This window comes from Pseudonaja textilis, chromosome 9 (genome assembly GCF_049901715.1).
Source record: "Pseudonaja textilis isolate UNSWEBS1 chromosome 9, rPseTex1.2, whole genome shotgun sequence".
In the NCBI taxonomy this organism is placed as follows: domain Eukaryota; kingdom Metazoa; phylum Chordata; class Lepidosauria; order Squamata; family Elapidae; genus Pseudonaja; species Pseudonaja textilis.
Window position 1 is genome coordinate 26,285,835 of NC_141998.1, and position 18,587 is coordinate 26,304,421.

Sequence of the window (18,587 nt, forward strand, 5' to 3'; positions counted from 1 at the left end):
CTGCTTTTCTCTCCCCGTGATTTGTGTGGCTTTTTAATTTTTACAGTCTCTCCAGCAGCCAGATGCTCGTGCCTTGGGCCAAAATAATAAAAAGAAAAAAAGAAAGAAAGAAAGAAAGAAAGAAAGAAAGAAAGAAAGAAAGGCTACCGCAGTCAGGAGTTACAAAACTGCCCCCCGCCCCTCCAAAAATGCATGCTTGAAAGAAGTTAATATCTCAATTTAACAGTGCTGCATTGCTAATGACGCTTTGATATGTGGTTGTTTTAAAAGGCCTGATCTCGATCTGGATAGGAAACGCGAAGCCACAAAAATATTCCTGGGAGGGGGAGGAAGGAAAGGGAAGGTTTTTTTTTCTTTTTTTGCAGGATTCTATTTCAATGTTACCTTGCGCATCCTCCTCCTCCTCCTCCTCATCATCATCATCCAGATAGTGAGACTCTCAGCATTGAAAGTCCTCAAGAATGGAGATGACAAGCCATGTCCGTGAATTGACAGGTGCTTTGGGGTTTCAAGGAAGGTGGGGTTAAGTTCAGGATGGGGGAAGGGAAAAAAAAAAAGGAATACCCAAGACCCAAAGCTATGGGAATCTGCCCCACCCATGGGATCTGCTGGGTGCCAAAAATGAGCCGGAGTCAGAAGGAAGCGAGCAGAGGAAGAAACAGGGAAGCCGATTTGGAGGTGAGAGCCGATTTGCTCTAGCGGTGAAGGCACCAGGTTAGAAACTTGGAGACCCTGAGTTCTAGTCCTGCCTTGGGCCCAAGGCCAATTGGGCCAGTCACTCTCTCTCAGCCCTAGGAAGGAGGCAATGGCACCCCACTTGGGAAAACCTTGCCAAGAAAACTGCCGGGATTAGTCAAGGCAGCTTCCAAGAATTGGACATAATGGAACGGAAAGGAGGGTTGGCAGAGAATGAAGGTAGCTCATGCGACTGGTGGGGTTAATTTATTTAGATTTGTTTATTTATTTTCTATGGGATAAATGTGGCTGGCTGGTTTACACGAAGACCAGCATAAAATCCATCCATTTCCTGGGTCCTCAAGAAGGCGACCGATCCGTTTTGTGACTAAAGGAAGTGTCGTTGGGGAGGACAGGATTCAAGGCAGCCTCCATAAGCCTACGGACCAGAATCAAATCCTGATTTGTCAATACTTCTCAGGGTGGTCTCCTTTTCATGGGCGCCAAACACAGCAAATGGAGGACTGGCTCCTTCAGTGGCTCAAGAGCAGGTGGTTGGCTGGTCAGTCTGTTTTTTTCCACAGGTTGTGAGATGTCCACACAGAGCGGTAAATGAGTTTAGGGTTCTTCTCTGGAAGACTTTGCCTCATCACGAGAAATGACACCTCAGAGTCCGGTTGGAGGGATAAAGGGTGTGGATTGTGGACCTGGTGGGTGAAAGTGTCTAGGATGGGGCCCCAACGAAGCAGCTGGGGGAAGGGAGTGAGATGATCCATAAAACCAGTGGAACAATTAGCTAAATCGAACGAAGGCAAACACAGCACAGCCACAATGGGAAAGAGGTGACTGTATAGTCCCCTACAGGGATCAGAGAGAGAATGGATTTTGCGTACTTTCCCAAGCTCTACACAGTTGCAAGGCGTCCACAGATGAGAGAGAGAGAAAGGAAAGAAAGAAAAAGAAAGAAGAGAGAAAGAGAAAGAAAGGGAGAGAGAAAGATAGAAAAAGAAAGAGAAGGAAGAAAGGAGAAAAAGAGAGAGAGAGAGAAAGAAAAGAAAAAGAAAAGGGGAGAGAAAGAGTAAGAGGAAGGGGAGGGAGAGAGAGAGACGCAGAACTTGACAGGTTGTTTCTACCAAGAATAAAGTTTAGAAAAGGGAGCTGCATCTGGTTAAGCAGCGGAACAGGGAACGTCCAAAGAATCTACTCCATCCCAGCCAACAGTTCTAATATTTAGTTTCACAAAGGCGAAGCAGCTGCATTTCAATTTTCAGGCGGGTCATTTCAGACCAAGAAGGGCTGGGGGGGTGGGGGGTGGGGGTCCATTGCCTCTTTTTCCCAGAATGGGACCAGCCACGAAACCAGCCTTCCCTTCCAGGCCAACCGTCTACCACTCAGCAGCTCATGATGAATCTTCTCCGTAAAATTTCCTGTTTCCAGATAAAGGCAAATGTGAGGTGGGAACTAATGTAAACCAAAGCGTCTTTATCGCCTCTTTTATCAGATCCTAGTCTAGACTCTGGCTTAATAATAAAAATAAGAAAAGCTTAAGAAGACTTAACACGTTCCCTGTGTGCCTTCCTCTTCGTTTGTTCCCACCACCGTGCTTACAGTAAAGGTCATTCATTAAAACACACACACACACACACACAAAACACCTTGGCTGAAATAGGCCAATTCAATTACAAATAATTTCCTTGTCCTCTTGCAAGAATTTCGGAGTGAGGCGTCTTCGGAAACGAAGCATTTTAACAGAGGAAGTGATAAAGGGAGACCAAAGACGTGGTTGGGCCCCTGAGATACAGGAAATGAAAAGGTGAAGGACGTTATTAACGACGATCCAAAGTAAGACCGAGAATTGAACTGATGGGTGATGCAGAAAGGCTGGGGTGACTCTGGGCGGGACGGTTCTGGTCCAAGGATATCCAAGATTCTGGACATTTTGGGGTTCTGGGAAAAGGGTAGTTGGCTTGGTCGCCACAGAATCCATATGCACCATCCCAGGAGAAAGCTGGCTGATCCAACCAGAGGACTTCCTTGCCTTGACTGAGGAACGAGCTCCTTCGCTGGATGTGTGAGCAGAGTATCCACAGAAGAGATTATTTGCAGCCCAGGGTTCAACTGTGCTCTCTGAGCTGGGTGGTTTTCTGGCAGATGTTTCATGAGCCAACTAGGTAACTAGAGTGGATTCCCTAGCCAAGTCCTTCTAGCACTGATGATGTTACCTAGTTGGGTGATGAAAGAAACACGCACCAAGGTTGCCTCAGAAAAATAAGGGTGATGGGACTGAAAAACCAGGCTCTTCTTTTTTTGAGGGGGTTTATTTTTATTCAAAATAGGGAGGTTAAATGTGTTCAAAGAGCAATTAACCCCTTTGAATGCATTGTCCTGTATCAGCAATTAATTTTACCCCCTGCTCCCATCCTGACATTTTACCTGCCCGGTTGGCTTTTCTCCATCATCTCTCCCAGTTGCTCAAGAAAGTTGGTGGTAAACAATATTTGGGAAGGCTCTGAACAAAAGACAGTCTCTCTTTGGAGGAGAGTACTCAACGTTGGACGTTCTCAAAGTTGTGAGCCATTGCAAAATGAAACAGAAGGTCCCCTCTGCCAAAGGAAAGAGGGAAGACTACACAGGAGAAGGGATGGGACCACCCCTTCCATCCTACGGAAGTCTTTGGAGGTATGGGCACGTTCACAATATCTTCTCCCACTCCCTAGGTTTGGATTTAACCCCCATTTGACCATATTTTCATTGAAAACAACTCATGGACCATCTCTGGTGGGACAACCAAGGGATCCCAGAAATCATGGTGGAACATTTATGTAAAAGCTATTTAAGGAATTTGAATGGATGAAGATCGTCACCTTGGGAGGAAAAAAAAAATCCTATGTCTCTATCACCACACAGACACACCTGTGCAGTCCTGAATCTTACTGTAAGAGCCAAAGAAAAACGTGGGAAAATCTCCTCCGGACGTTTGTCATAGTTCTGAAAACCAGATGCCCGAAAGCATCTTCCACGTGGTTCCTGGGGGGGCTGCAAGGCTAATCATGCCACCTGAAGCTGTTCAAAGCAAGTTCCTCTATTTGGTCAATTATCACTGAGCTGCATCAATTAAGAATTTAATGGTTGGCGGGGGGGGGTTGTATCTCTGGGCTAAAGGGAATCTGATTTTCAAAGCCGGCTGGAATTTTTCACCGATTGCAAGTCCCCAAATCCTCCAGCCGAACGGCGAGAAGCGACGAGAGGGACCACAGTGGGCTTAAAAACAAAAACAAAAAACCCAAGACGAACCCAACCTAACTTCTGATTTTATTCTTCTTGTTTGAGACCCAGCTTTAATTAAAACCACACACCAACTCGTTAGTCGTGCTGGGGTGGAGGAGGGTGTGTGTGTGGAAATCAAGAAACCTTCCCTACCCCCACCCCAACACACAAATGTGGGTTTGAAGGTCCCAGGACAGCCCATAAGGTAAGCTAACCCTTGTCAAGATGAACTTTCCCCTGTTACTTTTAATTAAAGTTCTTTAGAATTAAAAAGGACACTATTCAGAGGGGCTGAAGGGAAGAAAAAAATCATTGACACTGGCCTGTCCCCCTCCCCTTTTTCCCAAGGAATAGAGAAAGGTGGTTTTTGTGTGCTGCTCCCCCAACCCTCACTGTACAAAAGGAAACGGATTTTCAGCAGGACACACAAGATGACCCCTTGACCCGCAACCGCTGAAAACTCCTCAGTGGCATAAATACCAGATAATCAATCACATACCAGGAGGCCTGGGCTGGCTGCCCTTCGACCAGCGGTGGAGTTTATGAGAGATGAACTGTAAGTGGACACCGGCTTAAGAGAGGCCCCTTCTGGCATTCCACAGGCCCTTCGGAGGATTTTACGGTGGACGGAGAGGCGGGGAGGGCCTCTTTATATGTTTCAGGGCTAATTATCCAGAGGAAGGCTTGTGGGGGGAGGGTGTCGTCCCACCAGGGATGCTCCTGCTTCTTCATGGACAAGTCAAGGGAGAAGGAGAAAGAGAAGGAGGAGAAGGGGAAGAGGAGGAGGAAGGAGAAAGAGGAGAAGAAGAGGAGGAAAAGAAGAAGAAGAAGAAGAAGAAGAAGAAGAAGAAGAAGAAGAAGAAGAAGAAGAAGAAGAAGAAGAAGAAGAAGAAGAAGAAGAAGAAGAAGAAGAAGAAGAAGAAGACCACCTTAGAAGGGACCTTGGAGGTCTTCTAGTCCAACTCCTTGTTTAGGCAGGAGACCCTATACCATTTCAGACAAACGGGTGTCCAATCTCTTCTTAAAAGCCTCCAGTGATGGAGCAGCCATAACTTCTGAAGGCAACTGCTGTTCCACTGGTTAATTGTCCTCACTGTCAGGAAGTTTGCTTGGCCCCCCCTATGAGGGGAAGAGGTGCCCCAAAGCTCTGATTTGGGCACCAGAGAAGAAACACTGATGGAAAAAGGATGCCCGGCAACCTCAACCAAATGGCTGGCTGAAGACCGTGCGGGGTCTTTAGGAAAACCACCCTGGTCTGGTCCATCTCATCAGCTTCTCTACCATGGCTGAGACGAGGTCAACCTTGGCTCTTCTTCTTCTCCTATCTGGGCAGGATGAGAACCATTTCAAATTTCACCCTCATCTGAAGAAGAGACTTGCAGGAGGGCCTCATCGAAGGATGGATTTTTGAACTTTGCTTTTGGGGGGGGGGAATAGGGGAGGGAAGAAATAAGGGGGGAAAACCCAAAAAACAAACACCCTCCCCCTCCCTTCCCCAATGCCAAGATGCCGAACTGGCTCAGTTAAATGGAGTCCCACTTGGCCACTAAATTTGATAATGCTCTTGTCCAAAGGTCAGAGGCTAAATATGTTCACGCTAATCCTGTTCATCTAGAATTAAAGGACAAGAAAGGTTTTCTGTAGCTTAGCAAAAAAGGCTTTTTCATTGCGCTCTAAATAGTTTTTGCAGAAGGGGAAAATTAAACCAGGGCTATTCACTCTTCGTTTAAATATAGATTCCGAGGTCTTGCATATTTTTCCTATTCTTTGAAGCAGACTGAGCTGCAGCTTCAAAAAAAAAACACCAGCAGCTCAGAATTATAACTTTGCTACCAACTTTTTAAAAAAAATTAACAGGCTCTTTCAGCCCTCTCCCCTCCTTTCTGGGTTGAAAACTGGGGGAGAATTCCCAGTTTTCGGAATGTGTACTTAGATTCAGATTTCAAATGCTGTCACACAACATTACAGTCACACAAAGAGTCTCTGTGTTTAGATATCTTAGAATTGGGGAGGGGGGGTGCTTCCAACCCATAAGAGCCAAGAAACTCTAACCTTAACTAACCCCTGATTCTATGCATTGCAAACACAACTTGTGATATATAGCTATTTTAAGGCTGGAAAAACCATGTTGCCAAAAACTCACGAAGATACACTAGGAGGAAACTGAGCCTTGCAAAACACAACTTAGAAGCTTGCCTTGGCACAAACTCCTAATATTTGGCGTTCTAGCCCCAGAGAGAACTAGGTAGCCAAAAAGGAGAGATGGAATAAATGTTAGAGTGAAAAGCTGTTTCGGTGATGTTATCTGCAAATTAACAGCACAAATTTGGGCCACAGCTCTGAAATACTTTTTAGATTGTTTCATCTAACAGCAGCGCTACAAACTACAGAAAGACCGTAGTTCAGTCAAGAGGTAAATGCTTGGGAAGTTGGATCTGTTGCTTGAAAACGCTGAAGGAGAACCACCCCCATCAACGCAGAAGATGCCAACTGAGGTGGAATAATCCCTTGTCAGTCAATGTACGAAGAATGTTTCAGGCCAAAGGGAAGGAAGGGGAGATGCTACCAAGGTTGGTTTTGTCCAGCATTTCATTCTTCAAGCCTTAGGGTGGTTTACTCCTGCTTGTATATCCATTTGCCACAAAAACATGATGGCTCCACATACAAATCTGTCCATTTCCAGATGAATTTCTTCTAACCTAATTCTTCGCTGCATGAAGGTTCACAAGGACCTGGCAGGAATACCCCAATCCAAGCCAGAAGGACCATCCCTGGTTTAAAAACACCTACGTCTTCATGATGAGTTGTGTCATTTTGGAAAAACTGTCTGGATGGAATCAAAGAAAACCTACCACCTTTTATAATTTCTATGTGATTTCATCCATGTGCTCATTAGCGTCCCATCCCATGGGAGATGGATGTTCTCCCTTACACTTAAGGCGACCTGAGTCAACCTAGGCAAGACAAGGGCATATAAACAGAGACCGAAACCCCACTTCCTTTTAACACGGATGATGTTACCTAGCTGGGTAACAAAGCACCTGCAAGGGAACAACCAGGGCAGGGCTGCTGGGGGTTCGCAGGGGTTCGAGAAAGCTCCTAGCTAAGGTTCAGAGAACCCCCAAACCCCACTTCTGGCTGGCCCTGCACACCCTCCCCTTCCCGGAGTCTCCACATGGCCCGTTTTGGATGGGGACTCCGGGGAGCGGGGGGGAGGGTTGGGCAGGGCCAGCCAGGAGTGGGATTTGGGGGGTTCTGGGAACTGCGCAGAATCTTAGCTAGGGGCCCTCCCGAACCTCTGCAGACCCTCAGCAGCCCAGCCCTGGTTAGAACCATTCAGGGAAGTTTGTCAGGAATGAGTAAAAACTAAAACAAAACAAACTAAATAAAATAAGAACAACATTTCTCCACCGCAGTTTCAGGTGGTGCACCTGATAAGGGACACTTCAGAGACCCCAGGAAGCTGAGCGTCTGGACGTTGGGAGTTTGGCGCCCGAGGATGGCGTCCCCCCGCCAAAGGAGACCCCTTGGGACCACCCTCCACACCAGGTCCGAAGTCCTGAACTGGGCCAGTGAGCGGGAGAGCCTGCCAACCACCGGCTGATGCTCCCTTGCCGAAGTCAAACCCAGGCGGGAGGGTTTTGGAAAGTTGTTTTTGAGGGAGGCATTCCATTTTCCACGCCAGAGCCAAGACTCACAGCAAACTCATTCCAGCTGCGAGTCATGAGGCTCCGATTATAGAAAGCAGCCTTTTCCAAAAAGAGACACCAGCTCCAGGACTTTCTGTTCCTCTTGAAACGTTCGGATGGCCCTTTTTCAAGTACATCAGGCAGATTCGGTTACAAGGAGGCAAAAGCAAGGCTGCGCCTGGCCGGGAGCCAATCCAGGGTGGGTAAAAAAATAATAAAAAAAAGCACGGGTCTCGAGCCAGGCTCCCAAATCCGATACTTAGGCACCAAAAATAAGCGGGAGGATTGTTCTAGACCTCCTGACATAGCTCTGACCGTCAGCCGCGGATGTTATTGCCAGTGAGAATTTGCTGGGGGAAATGTGGCTGGGCTTATTTATTTGTCCTTGTCTTAGACATTCACAGCACATCATCTAAAATGAGAGAGAGAGAGAGAGAGAGAGAGAGAAAGAGAGAGAGAGAAAGAGAGGGAGAAGGAGAGAGAGAGAGAGAGAGAGAGACGGGTTGCTGTTTGCAACGCCAGCTGTCCCATCTCAGAAAAATTACTAGGGAATACACAAAAGCGTAACCAAAACAATCGTGGAACTGGGACATCTTCGGTATGAAGACAGAGGGATTCAAACAAAAAGGTCAGCAATGAATTTCCTATTTTCGCGAAGGCTAGCAGGATAATAAGATGGTGGCTCCATCCTCTCCCCGATGTTTATGGAGTCCTTGTAATACAAATAATCTCGCAGCCTTTCCCTTCCTGGTCTGAATCCCACGTGAAAGAGCGGAAGGGAAAGAGGAAGGGGGTGACGACAGAGTCTACCAATCAGCATTGGGGTAGAGAGGGAATCGATCCCCCCCTCCTTTCTCGCGACTCTCCTAACTTTTACATAATCCACTGAAAGATCTGGGAAAGCAGGAACAAGATGGATGACAGATCCCTATGGTATCCCAACGGATCGGTCCATCAGAACGCTTATGGCTTACTTGGACAACTTCCTCGCAAATTTAGGCACATCTATGTTAAGAGACATGCCTTGTTTGCAAAAAAAGGCCCCAGATCCATGAAAATCTGCATCATGAATGCGAAGGGAGCCCTGGCTCAAAGCTTCTGGGTGGGATTTCGGGGCTTTGGGGGGCTGCATTGCAGATCTCTGCAAAACAGGGTTTGTTCCGGGCACATCAGTCAACTTTAGAATTCAGTAGGACAAGGATGTCCAATCTTGCCGATTTTAAGACCTGTGGAGTTCAACTCACACAATTCCTGCCGGCTGGGGAATTCTGGGAGTTGCTTTAAAGTTGCCAAGGTTGGACACTCCTTCATTAGGGCAAGATAGCTCCCACTGTGGAGGATCAACATATGGAGGACTATTCATCCTGAGGTCTACAAGTTGCCTTTGGTTCAGAAGAAATACCAGTCATGAGGGATCCACCAGGAGAAAGGGAAGGTCTCTACCTTCAACTCGACCATTCCCCAAAGGCTGGCCAGTATCAGAACCAAAATGCCACATTAAAATGGGCATCAGCCTGTTCCAGAAGGACTTTTCTTAAGCTCCCATAAAATGCTTACGGTCCCAAATATATCAAGCAATTTTGGATTGTAGGTTTCCTACGTTCACTTAATGGAGCTCCTTGGATTTGGGTCAATAAGCACACGGAAGAGTTTGCCCGAGTTTTGATCTTGGGTCATCCATCAATCCATCAATCTCAAGAAAGTCAAAGAGAGATGTTGGCCTTGGGTTGTGTAACAGCTGCTGTGTCGCCTCTAAAGAGCTTTGTAAAACTGTCCTTGGTTATAAGTCAGAGATCAGCTGGAGACTCAGCCAAAGAATGGTGAGAAGACAATTTCAAACTGTGTGGTTAGCTGCAGTGGCTAGCTAGGAGAAAAACGGGTTTCTTGCAGTTGAAAACCTTTGGAGAAAACCTCATAACCATCCTTCCCACCAAGAAATTAGGAATCAGCACTTGACAGGTAAAGGGCAAAAGCGAAGAAGGGCCTGCATTTTGCCTAGATCCATTTCTGCCCTCCAGGTGTTCACTTCCCCTGTCCCTGCTGAATGTGGAGTCCGAATTCCAACCCTCCGAATTCCCCCTTCCTTGCGTTTCCCTTCCATGTAACCAATATGAAAAGGGGAAAGATAATTACCCTTAAACATACTTAATGCCAACGGTACATTATCCCGGTCTATGGAGTACCAAGCTGATAGTATTTTCCCCACAAGCTTAATCAAGCTGCTATCTTAAAACTCTCTAGAGTACTGTGAAGCAGTAATAGAAACTCATTTGCTTCCCGGGGAAGAAATTTTCATTTATTCAGGCTGGGGAGGGAGTGTGTATGTGGGGGGGAGAGACAAGCTTTCAAAAGTCAATGGGGGCACTGTCAGAAGGGAGGGGGTTCTGGACTGTCCAAAAAGGCATGGAAAGCCAACAAAACTCCACCTAGCCATTGTTTGCCTTTTTAATGGATTATACACATAACACTTGTGGTGACACCAGAGTTCAGGTAGAAATGTTTATTAATAGGACCTGAACTGCTGCCAAAGGAGAAGAGAAAAAGGTCAACTGAAACCAAGAGCCAACTCCAGCCTCTTCTCTAAAGAGGAAGAGACACCACAGAGGGTTCATCAACATGAGGTGCAAAGAGGAGGACCGAGCCACCTTCTTCTCTCTTCTATGGGCATTTCCTGGAACTGGTAGAGGAGTCGGGGTGGAGAAGAAGACTCGAGCCAGAAGAAAAGATGGGGTCGCTTCACCCAGCCCGTTACTAAGTTGTGGAATTATTACTTACAAAATGTAGGCTGACCACTGTCTATAATAAAAGGTCCCAAGAATTAGATAATTCCACTGAAGACAGATCTATTAATGCTTATTAATTCTGATGGCAACCTGGAAATACCGTTTCAGAGGCTGTAGAGGAGTTGCTTGAGAAGAAGGTCTACTGGCTTCCAAACGTTCCTTTGGGTGTCCTGGAGACTATCCGAGGGACATCTGAGAGAAACAGGAAGCCAGTCTTTTGATACCACCTTAGCACGTTGACTTTTTGGGAAGCCAAGAACTTGGTCTAAGGTTCCTCACCTCCCAACGTCTTTAATGGAGGTGGACCTCTCTGGTTAATGGAGTAAGATCTTCAACTGGTCCAAGAGGGTGAAGTTTGGTGGCTCAGAACTTTTTCATACATGCCGTAAACATGCGGCCATAGCCATTCTCTCATGGGCTCTTTTCTCGGGGTCCTTAACCTGATTCTATCCCCATCCTCCCATTATTTGCAGATTTGAGGTTGTTTCATGTGAATGCAACATGAACACCTATAGGATACTGGTGGGCTGGGAGTAGAATGCAGAATTGCAGGCAAACTCTGCCCAGAGCCTGGAGTTTGATCCTCATGGGGCTCAAGGTTGACTCAGCCTTCCATCCTTTTGAGGTCGGTAAAAATGAGGACCCGGGTTGTTGTGGGAATATGCAAATAATGTTGACATTGTAAACTGCCTAGAGAGTGCTATAAAGTGCTATGGGATGGTATACGAGCCTCTTGCTATGTTATCCGCTTGCTGGTCATTTGTTGGTGCACCTTTTGTGCGCGTGCAATCCACAGAAAGCTGGCATCCTCTGTCCAGGTGGAATGAAGGAGGCCCCTCGGCCTGCCACAATTTGGTCTTTCCAGGTAAGACAGGCACAAAGGTGACATGTATTTTCTCCAGATGTGAAAACTGGCTGGAAAAACAGCCCCTAATTGCAATCCTTCGACAGTTCTGATCGGAGGAAATGACGCTTGTTTTAATGCTTCCTCCGAAGGTGCCGCCAGCCAACTTTTTCTCTTTTTTAAAACACACACATACACACACACAAAAGGCAAGTTGTGAGCTACACATTCCCCTCCGTCTCCTTCTCAGCAATTGCCACCCTTGTGGGAGGCAGCCCCCACCCTCTCCCGGTACCTCCACTTACCACAATACTGTTTTGAATCTCTAAAATAATGTGACAACTTAATGATGGCACAATTATCTAAATGTTTAACAGACATGTTATCTAAGTGAATCCGATCGAGATTCCATCCCGCTGACAATAAACATCAATGGAAGCAGCGAAAGTGATGGGCAAATTATCACAAACCCTGCAATTTCAATGCTATTAAATTTGGAAGAATAACAGCCCCAAGGCCTGGGAGTGCTGAATAAAAAAGACCCTTGTGTTTGTCCAATATTAAATCAAAATGCTACCAACATCCCCGGGAAGGGGGCGGGTGGGGGCGGGAGAGGTGGAAGCAAAACAATTCATCGCTTTTCATGTTTTGGTTACACATTGGGTTTTATTGACTTCTCCCTTCCTTGGGGTGGCCTGTTGGTGGGGGGTCTTCTCCACAGAGGCTGGGGGCAACTGGACACCTCGCGGCTTTTACCCCGAGATACAAGAAACAGAGGGCGGGGAAAATCCCTCTTTTTCTCCTCTTGTTGGCTTTGCCAGCAACAGCAGTGATGTACTAACGTGTTTACTAATGATCTGGAACGAGAGACGGAGGGGGAGAGAAGGGAGGGGGTGTGGCAGAAGCTGCCAATAACCCAAATCAAAATCAGAAAAGGCGTCACGCAGGGTTGAGACGGAAGGTGTGCAGGAGACGAGGTTGCATTTGGCTGACCCAGGCCAGAAGGAAGATGTCAAAGCAACAGTCAGAAGAGCTGAGGAAGGGGAGGAAGGGGGCTGGGGGCCTTTCCAACCCCCAAAAAAAACCCGAGAATGCTTTATGTTGAATTAAAACAGCAGCAAGTAAAAATTGTGGAACGGGATGGAGAGCTCCCTTCTCATTTGGAAACAAGACTCGAATCGCAGAGAGAAGCAACCTAGAACTAAGGAGAAATTTCCCTACGCCTGGGAAAAATTCATTGGTGCCTCCGGAAGCTGTGGGGGCTCCATCACCGGAGGCTTTTAAGAAGAGGTTGGACAACCACTGGTCTGAAATGGTATCATAGGGTGGCCAAACTCTTCTGCCTTTGCTCCGTTGTGACAAATCAACACCCATGCACCCCCGGGCAGATGTTGGACTGCACAGAGCAGGACAGGTGGTCGGCAGCAGGTAGAGGAGACCCCTCAGGAGGCCCATCTAGCTCTGAAGAGCAGGACTCCAACTGCATCATGGCTGAGAAATGAGAGGCTCCTAAGCTATCCTTGATGTGAGTCACCCTACATATCAGGGTGGTGGGAAAAGAGTGAACTGGGGTGAGAGGAGTCCATCCCTTCCAGAGGATGGGTGCCCAATGACAAGCTCATTTCCCTAGCAGGACGTCAGACCGTGTTCTGCTCCAAGAACTTTGCTCATGTGAAATATCTTGGCCAGCCTTGAGAAACCTTATATCCATCACCTCTGATATTTTAAAGTCATCTGCTTGGAGAGAAGAAAAGAATCCCGCGCACGTATACAACCCCTGGGTAATCTGGGAGGGGTGGAGTTCATTTCTGTTTTTGTTTTCATTTGACAAGAACATGGTCTCACCTTTTCCAACTAAGGCAGAAACCAGGAGATTCCAATCGGACTCCCTGGAGATTTTGGAAGACTTGTTCTTGAGAAGGAGAAAAATTGAGGGAGGGAGGGAGGAAGGAAGGAAGGAAGGAGACTCTTTCTACTCCCACTACAACCAAACGGCCACACACACTTTAGTGTGGCCCAGTTTGACCGAATTGTTGGGTCACCATCAACTGTTCCTCACCCTACACCAATTGGTTGCCCCCCCCAGATTCTGGAAGATGGAATTCTGAAATATCTGGAGATTGAAGAAGGCTGGAACTGGAAGCATCACAGCCGAGACCTGTTAGAAATGTCCAGCTATTCCACAGATTCATGAAGTTGCAAGAATCCAAGTGTCCATTTCCCTGAATGTCCTCCCTGCCTCATAGATCCTTCATCAAGCAGAAGGCATTGCAACCGGCCTCCAGAACATTTCAGATCTTCTTGATGTTCCTCATAAACCCGGAGCCCAACGGCAACAATACATTCCCGACTCACACCCAAGAGTATACCCGTGCTCAACCATTACCATCCTTGTTTCTAGCGAACAACACAAAACACTTCTTCACTTGACATTTCATTCAAAACAACTTTTTAATCTTTTCCATTCAGCTCAACTCCTGGTAACTGCAGAGACACGTATCCCTGTGGCTTTCTTGGCAAACGAACGAAAGGGCCCACGACCCTGAGACATCTCATTAATTGGCGGGATTTGTTCTTATAAGAATGGACGGTTGGCTTTGAACTAGGATGCGCCAATCCAGGGATGACAGATGGCTACCAGGGGCTGAGAGGATGGAGATGTCTGATCAGTCCCTTAGAGGGACCCTTCATGCGTGCCCTGATCTTAACGGTCTTACAGCAACAGGATCAACAGATACAGTCTCCTCTTTATGTCTAAGCCAGCTTTTCCAAATCTGCTAGCAGTAACCACAATTCTTATACTTCTGGGGAGCCCACATAGGTAGAAGAAGAAGGAGGGAAAGACCTGCCTAATCCTTGCCGCCTGTCTGGGAAGTGTAGAAAGAAGGTAAGAAATAATCGGCCTTTCTTGCTTGGGCCTGAAAACCTCACTGCTACTAGCAGTCCTGACAGGGGTGGAGGGGGCACACACCGAGCCTCCTCAAAGCCAACTGGGATCCTGTACAGGCATCCAAATTAAGGCTCCGGACTTTGCTTCAACGCTTCTGCTTCACTGGTTCCACTGTCCATGGAATCTCAAATAGGTGATTTGGGGTCCTGCTTTCTGGAAGGATGGAGAAAAGGTTGGGGGGGTTCCTCTAGGGGACACCCCTTTGGGTAATTTAAAGAGGGTTTTTATATCCCCCCCCTTCTGTCTCCTCTGCTCAAGGTTCAGCCCCCTGCTTAATTCCTAAGATTAAGATAGTTTGCAAGCCATGTAGCCCCTTGCATTTGATTTCTGTTCTCCGAGATCTTAATTTTGCATTTGGCTCAGGTTTTTTGGGGAGGGGGGGACGGACTTAATTTTGGCCCACTGCTCTAATTTCCTTTCCACAGAGGATCCATTCCATCCCACGACCAGAAGCCCTCTTGGCTCTGCAGAGGAAACTCCTAGAAAAAAGGACCTCTTTTTTTTCTCATCCACCAAGCAAGGCACCTGATATTCTCTGAGACTTAACCGGCATTTGGGGTTCCTGAAAAAGGGTTTTGAAAAGGCTCCTTCGCTTGGAAGGCAGGGCGTATATTCCTCCCACCCTCCGAAGTGCAGCCTCATGTCCCGCTCAGCGAGAGGAAGCTATCGATGTCTTGGCAAGGAGAAAGCCCGCTCTGAAAACACAACCCCTCTCTGGCCGGTAACCGAGAAGGCCTTGTTTACAGCTCAAGTCGGCGATGATGAACGTGTCCCATTTGGGTCAGAGTGACCCAGCGCCTCCTATTTTGGTCCCCCTCCACGCTGCCCTGGCACGGAGGACAATCTCCTTGGCAGGCCCCGACATATCCTCTCAACGCTTTCAATCAAAACATACTTCATGACTCTCCGTGGACCCCTCCCCGCCCAAGGTGACCGGAGAGGTTGAAGGCCGGCTGTCCTCTCCGAGTTTAGTTCCAGGAGGGCGCCTGGGAGGGAGGCGTCCTAGAAGGAGGCATGATGTAAACAGGTGGGGCTTCTTGTGCCCTGGGACAGGAGAGGCACAGAATGCCCACCTTTCAATCTTCCTGGGAGTTTTAATGCACCTTAACAGAAAAGACATTTTAGAAATAACAGAATAACAGAGTGGAAGGGACTTGGGTGTCTTCTAATCCAGAGGTCTCCAACCTTGGCCGCTTTAAGCCTGGTGGACTTCAACTCCCAGGCTGGGGAATTCTGGGAGTTGAAGTCCACCAGGCTTAAAGCGGCCTAGGTTGGAGACCTCTGCTCTAGTCCAATTCTCTGTTCAAGAAGAAGATTCTTTACCGTTGCAGACAAGGCTTGTCCAATCTCTTCAATCAAAACCTCCATTGTTGGAGCACCCACAACTTCTGCAGGCAAGTGGCTGTCCCTTCTCACACAGAAATTCCCTAATTGGGGTCCCACCAGAAACAAGGAGTTTTTGTACAGTTAGACGAGAAGAACGCAGAACTAGATTTCTGCTTTGTTGTTCAAGTTCACACCTGCCCCGGGGGACCCTTTGGCCTGGGGCAAACTCCAAGGACACCGTATGTGACCAACGTCATTGCGTTACTGATATCATTTCGTGGACGAAGGGCCAGGATGCATGTGGTGCCCGTTGGCAGATGTCCGTGCGCAGAGGCATTGGGGGGGTGGGGTCAAAAAAGTCACAATGGCAGCTGCATCTTCCTGTTGAAACAGACAGAGCCTCGCCACACACTTCTGGCTGCTCCTATCTTGGCTCGTTTACACAGACACACAAACAGATTTACACACACACACACACACTCACACTCATGCTCTTGATTCCGTTGAGTTTGGGGAGAAAGTTTTGAGAGGAAATTGTGGCTGTGCCCCCCATGCTGTTCTGGGTCACCATGGAGGTCCTAACTCCCTGCTGGACATGTTTTATTTCTTCTCCGGCCAAAAGGAAAGAGACGTAGGCGGAGCCAAGGGCTGCTCCTTTGCAGAAGCTGGGGAGACAATGCAGATAGGTGGGGATGAGCCTTAGGGACCCCCTCCCCCCATGTGCCACTGTGCTCAACAAATCATTCCAGCTGCTCTTCTCTGCACTCTTCCTAGAGCCTCAACGTCTTTTTTTATAGTGTGGTGATCAAAACTGGATGCGGTATTTTAGTAAGACCACCCACACCTGGAGTCCTGCATCCAGTTTTGGTCACCACACTATAAAAAAGATGTTGAGACTCTAGAAAGAGTGCAGAGAAGAGCAACCAGGATGATGAGGGGACTAGAAGCTCCAAAATATATGATGAACGGTTGCAGGAACTGGGCCTGGCTAGTCTAGGGAAGAGAAGGACCAGGGGAGACACGATAGCAGTCTTCCAGTATTTGAGGGGCCGCCCCAGAGAGGAGGAAGGGGTCAAGCTATTCTCCAAAGGCCAGACAAGGAACAATGGATGAAAACTGAACAAGGAGAGATTTAACCTGGAAATAAGGAGACATTTTCTGACAGTGAGAACAATCAAACACTGGAACAGAAGTTGCCTTCAGAAGTTGTGGGAGCTTCGTCCCTGGAGGCTTTCAAGAAGAGACTGGACTGCCACCTGCCAGAAATGGTGTAGGGTCTCCTGCTTGGGTGGAGGGAGGTTGGACTAGATGACCTATAAGGTCCCTTCCAATCTGTTCAACTACTCTGCATGAACATGGCCAACCTCCATGGCCCGATCTCTTGGTGGCAGCCCAGGCTCCAGAGCCACCTTCCTGATTAGGGGCTGAGTAACAGCCCAGTTTATTTGTTGCAAGTGACCACCGACCACCTGGCTGGTCTCTGAAGGAGCAAAGCTATTATTCCTTTTATTTACAAACAGGCTCTTTTGCCCACGAGGTTGCCAGATGAAATGACAAAGCAAACGTCCACCATGCTGAAGCCTTGCTGACCCACCTGGTCTTCGGGTGGAAAAGCCAGGAGCAGCAGACACCCAATGACTTAACGCTTCAGCTCTAAGATGTAAACTTCCCATCCTTAATGACCTGCGTGGCTGGATCAGTACTAAACAGATTTGCTTGCCTTAATACAGTCCAGGAGACAGCTAGGAGAATTCCCTCCTGGCTCTCAGAAGCCAAGTTCATACACCATGCAAAGGTGCAGCTTGTTTAATCGGAGGTTCTTGTGAAAGCTGTCACGGGCTAGTTGCTACTCGCACTAAGCTGCATATTTAGGTTTACACCTCACAGCGTATGGAGCCCCATAATCCTCTAAGCCGGGGGTGAGGAACCGTGATCCTTTTATGACTTGTGGACTTCAACTCCCAGAATTCCTGAGCCAGCAAACATCCATGGCTCCCCCATCCCTGCTCGAAGCCAAGATCAACCAAGTCTGTCGTGTGTGACCGCAAATGACATGGGTGCTCCTCATAGGTCTTGTAGGCTGATAACATATTTGAGCAGATGATTTGATGCTAGAATGATGGATGAAATCAGTGGCTATAAGGCCAGGATTTGCCTCTCATCTTCCCCCTTGGCTCCCTAAGGGCAACTGATAACCTAACAAAGGATGCCCAATTTCATTTCCCCGAGAACCTTCTCCTACAGCCTCACTCCAAAAAATCTGGAGAGGGTATCTCTCCTCCTTTTCTGCTTTTAAGTAGTAGAAATCCACCACCATCGTTGTTTTCTCTTCCAGGTTCTCAGTTTAGCTTGGAGGCCCTTAAGTTGCCTGAATATTAAAGGCAAGATGTCTTCACAATGGAGTAACAGGATCTTCTCCTCATGTTTTGGAAACAACTGTCCCATCCTGGGATGCAGACATACCAGCTGGGGATTAGGGTCACTGAAAACTTCTAGAAAGATCTCAGTTGCTACGTCTCTCCCGGAGGGATGAGAGTCTCGCAGACTCTGGGATCTACATGATGGCCAACCCCAGCCTAGCACCCCAGCTGCCCTCTGGGACAGCCAGTTCAAAGCATCTCTTATTTCATACTGGATGTAACGACAACTTGGTCACTTCTCCTTGCTGTGGAGCAACCGTCCAAGTCTTCTGGTGGGAACACCTGCTCACCAGGCAGATCACAGCTTGGGTGAACCCAATTAAATCGGGCTTTGATCAAATCAGAAATGGGGCAACCGGCGTTGAGCAACAGCGGTTGAGCAAAGTGCTGATTGGCACGGTTCGCAGCCCTCCACCCTGAGCCTCCAAAGTGGGGCCAAGCAGCCTCACCCAATTGGAAAACTATCGATGATCGACCTGAGATGACTGTTGCAACATCTCACACAACACCCACACCGATTTTGCTAGTGGTGGAACCAGTCCAGAAGGTTAACTTTTCCAACAGGAGTTACTACTCCCTAGTTGTAGGTGCTTTACATTCACTGGGCCTATCTGTTTCTATTTAGGGACAGCC

At 47.7% G+C, this 18,587-nt stretch overlaps 1 protein-coding gene across 1 annotated transcript in view; it reads right to left on the minus strand.

The window, feature by feature from the left end:
- Positions 1-18,587, minus strand: part of ZBTB16 (zinc finger and BTB domain containing 16) — a 130,112-nt gene that overhangs the window by 31,387 nt on the left and 80,138 nt on the right.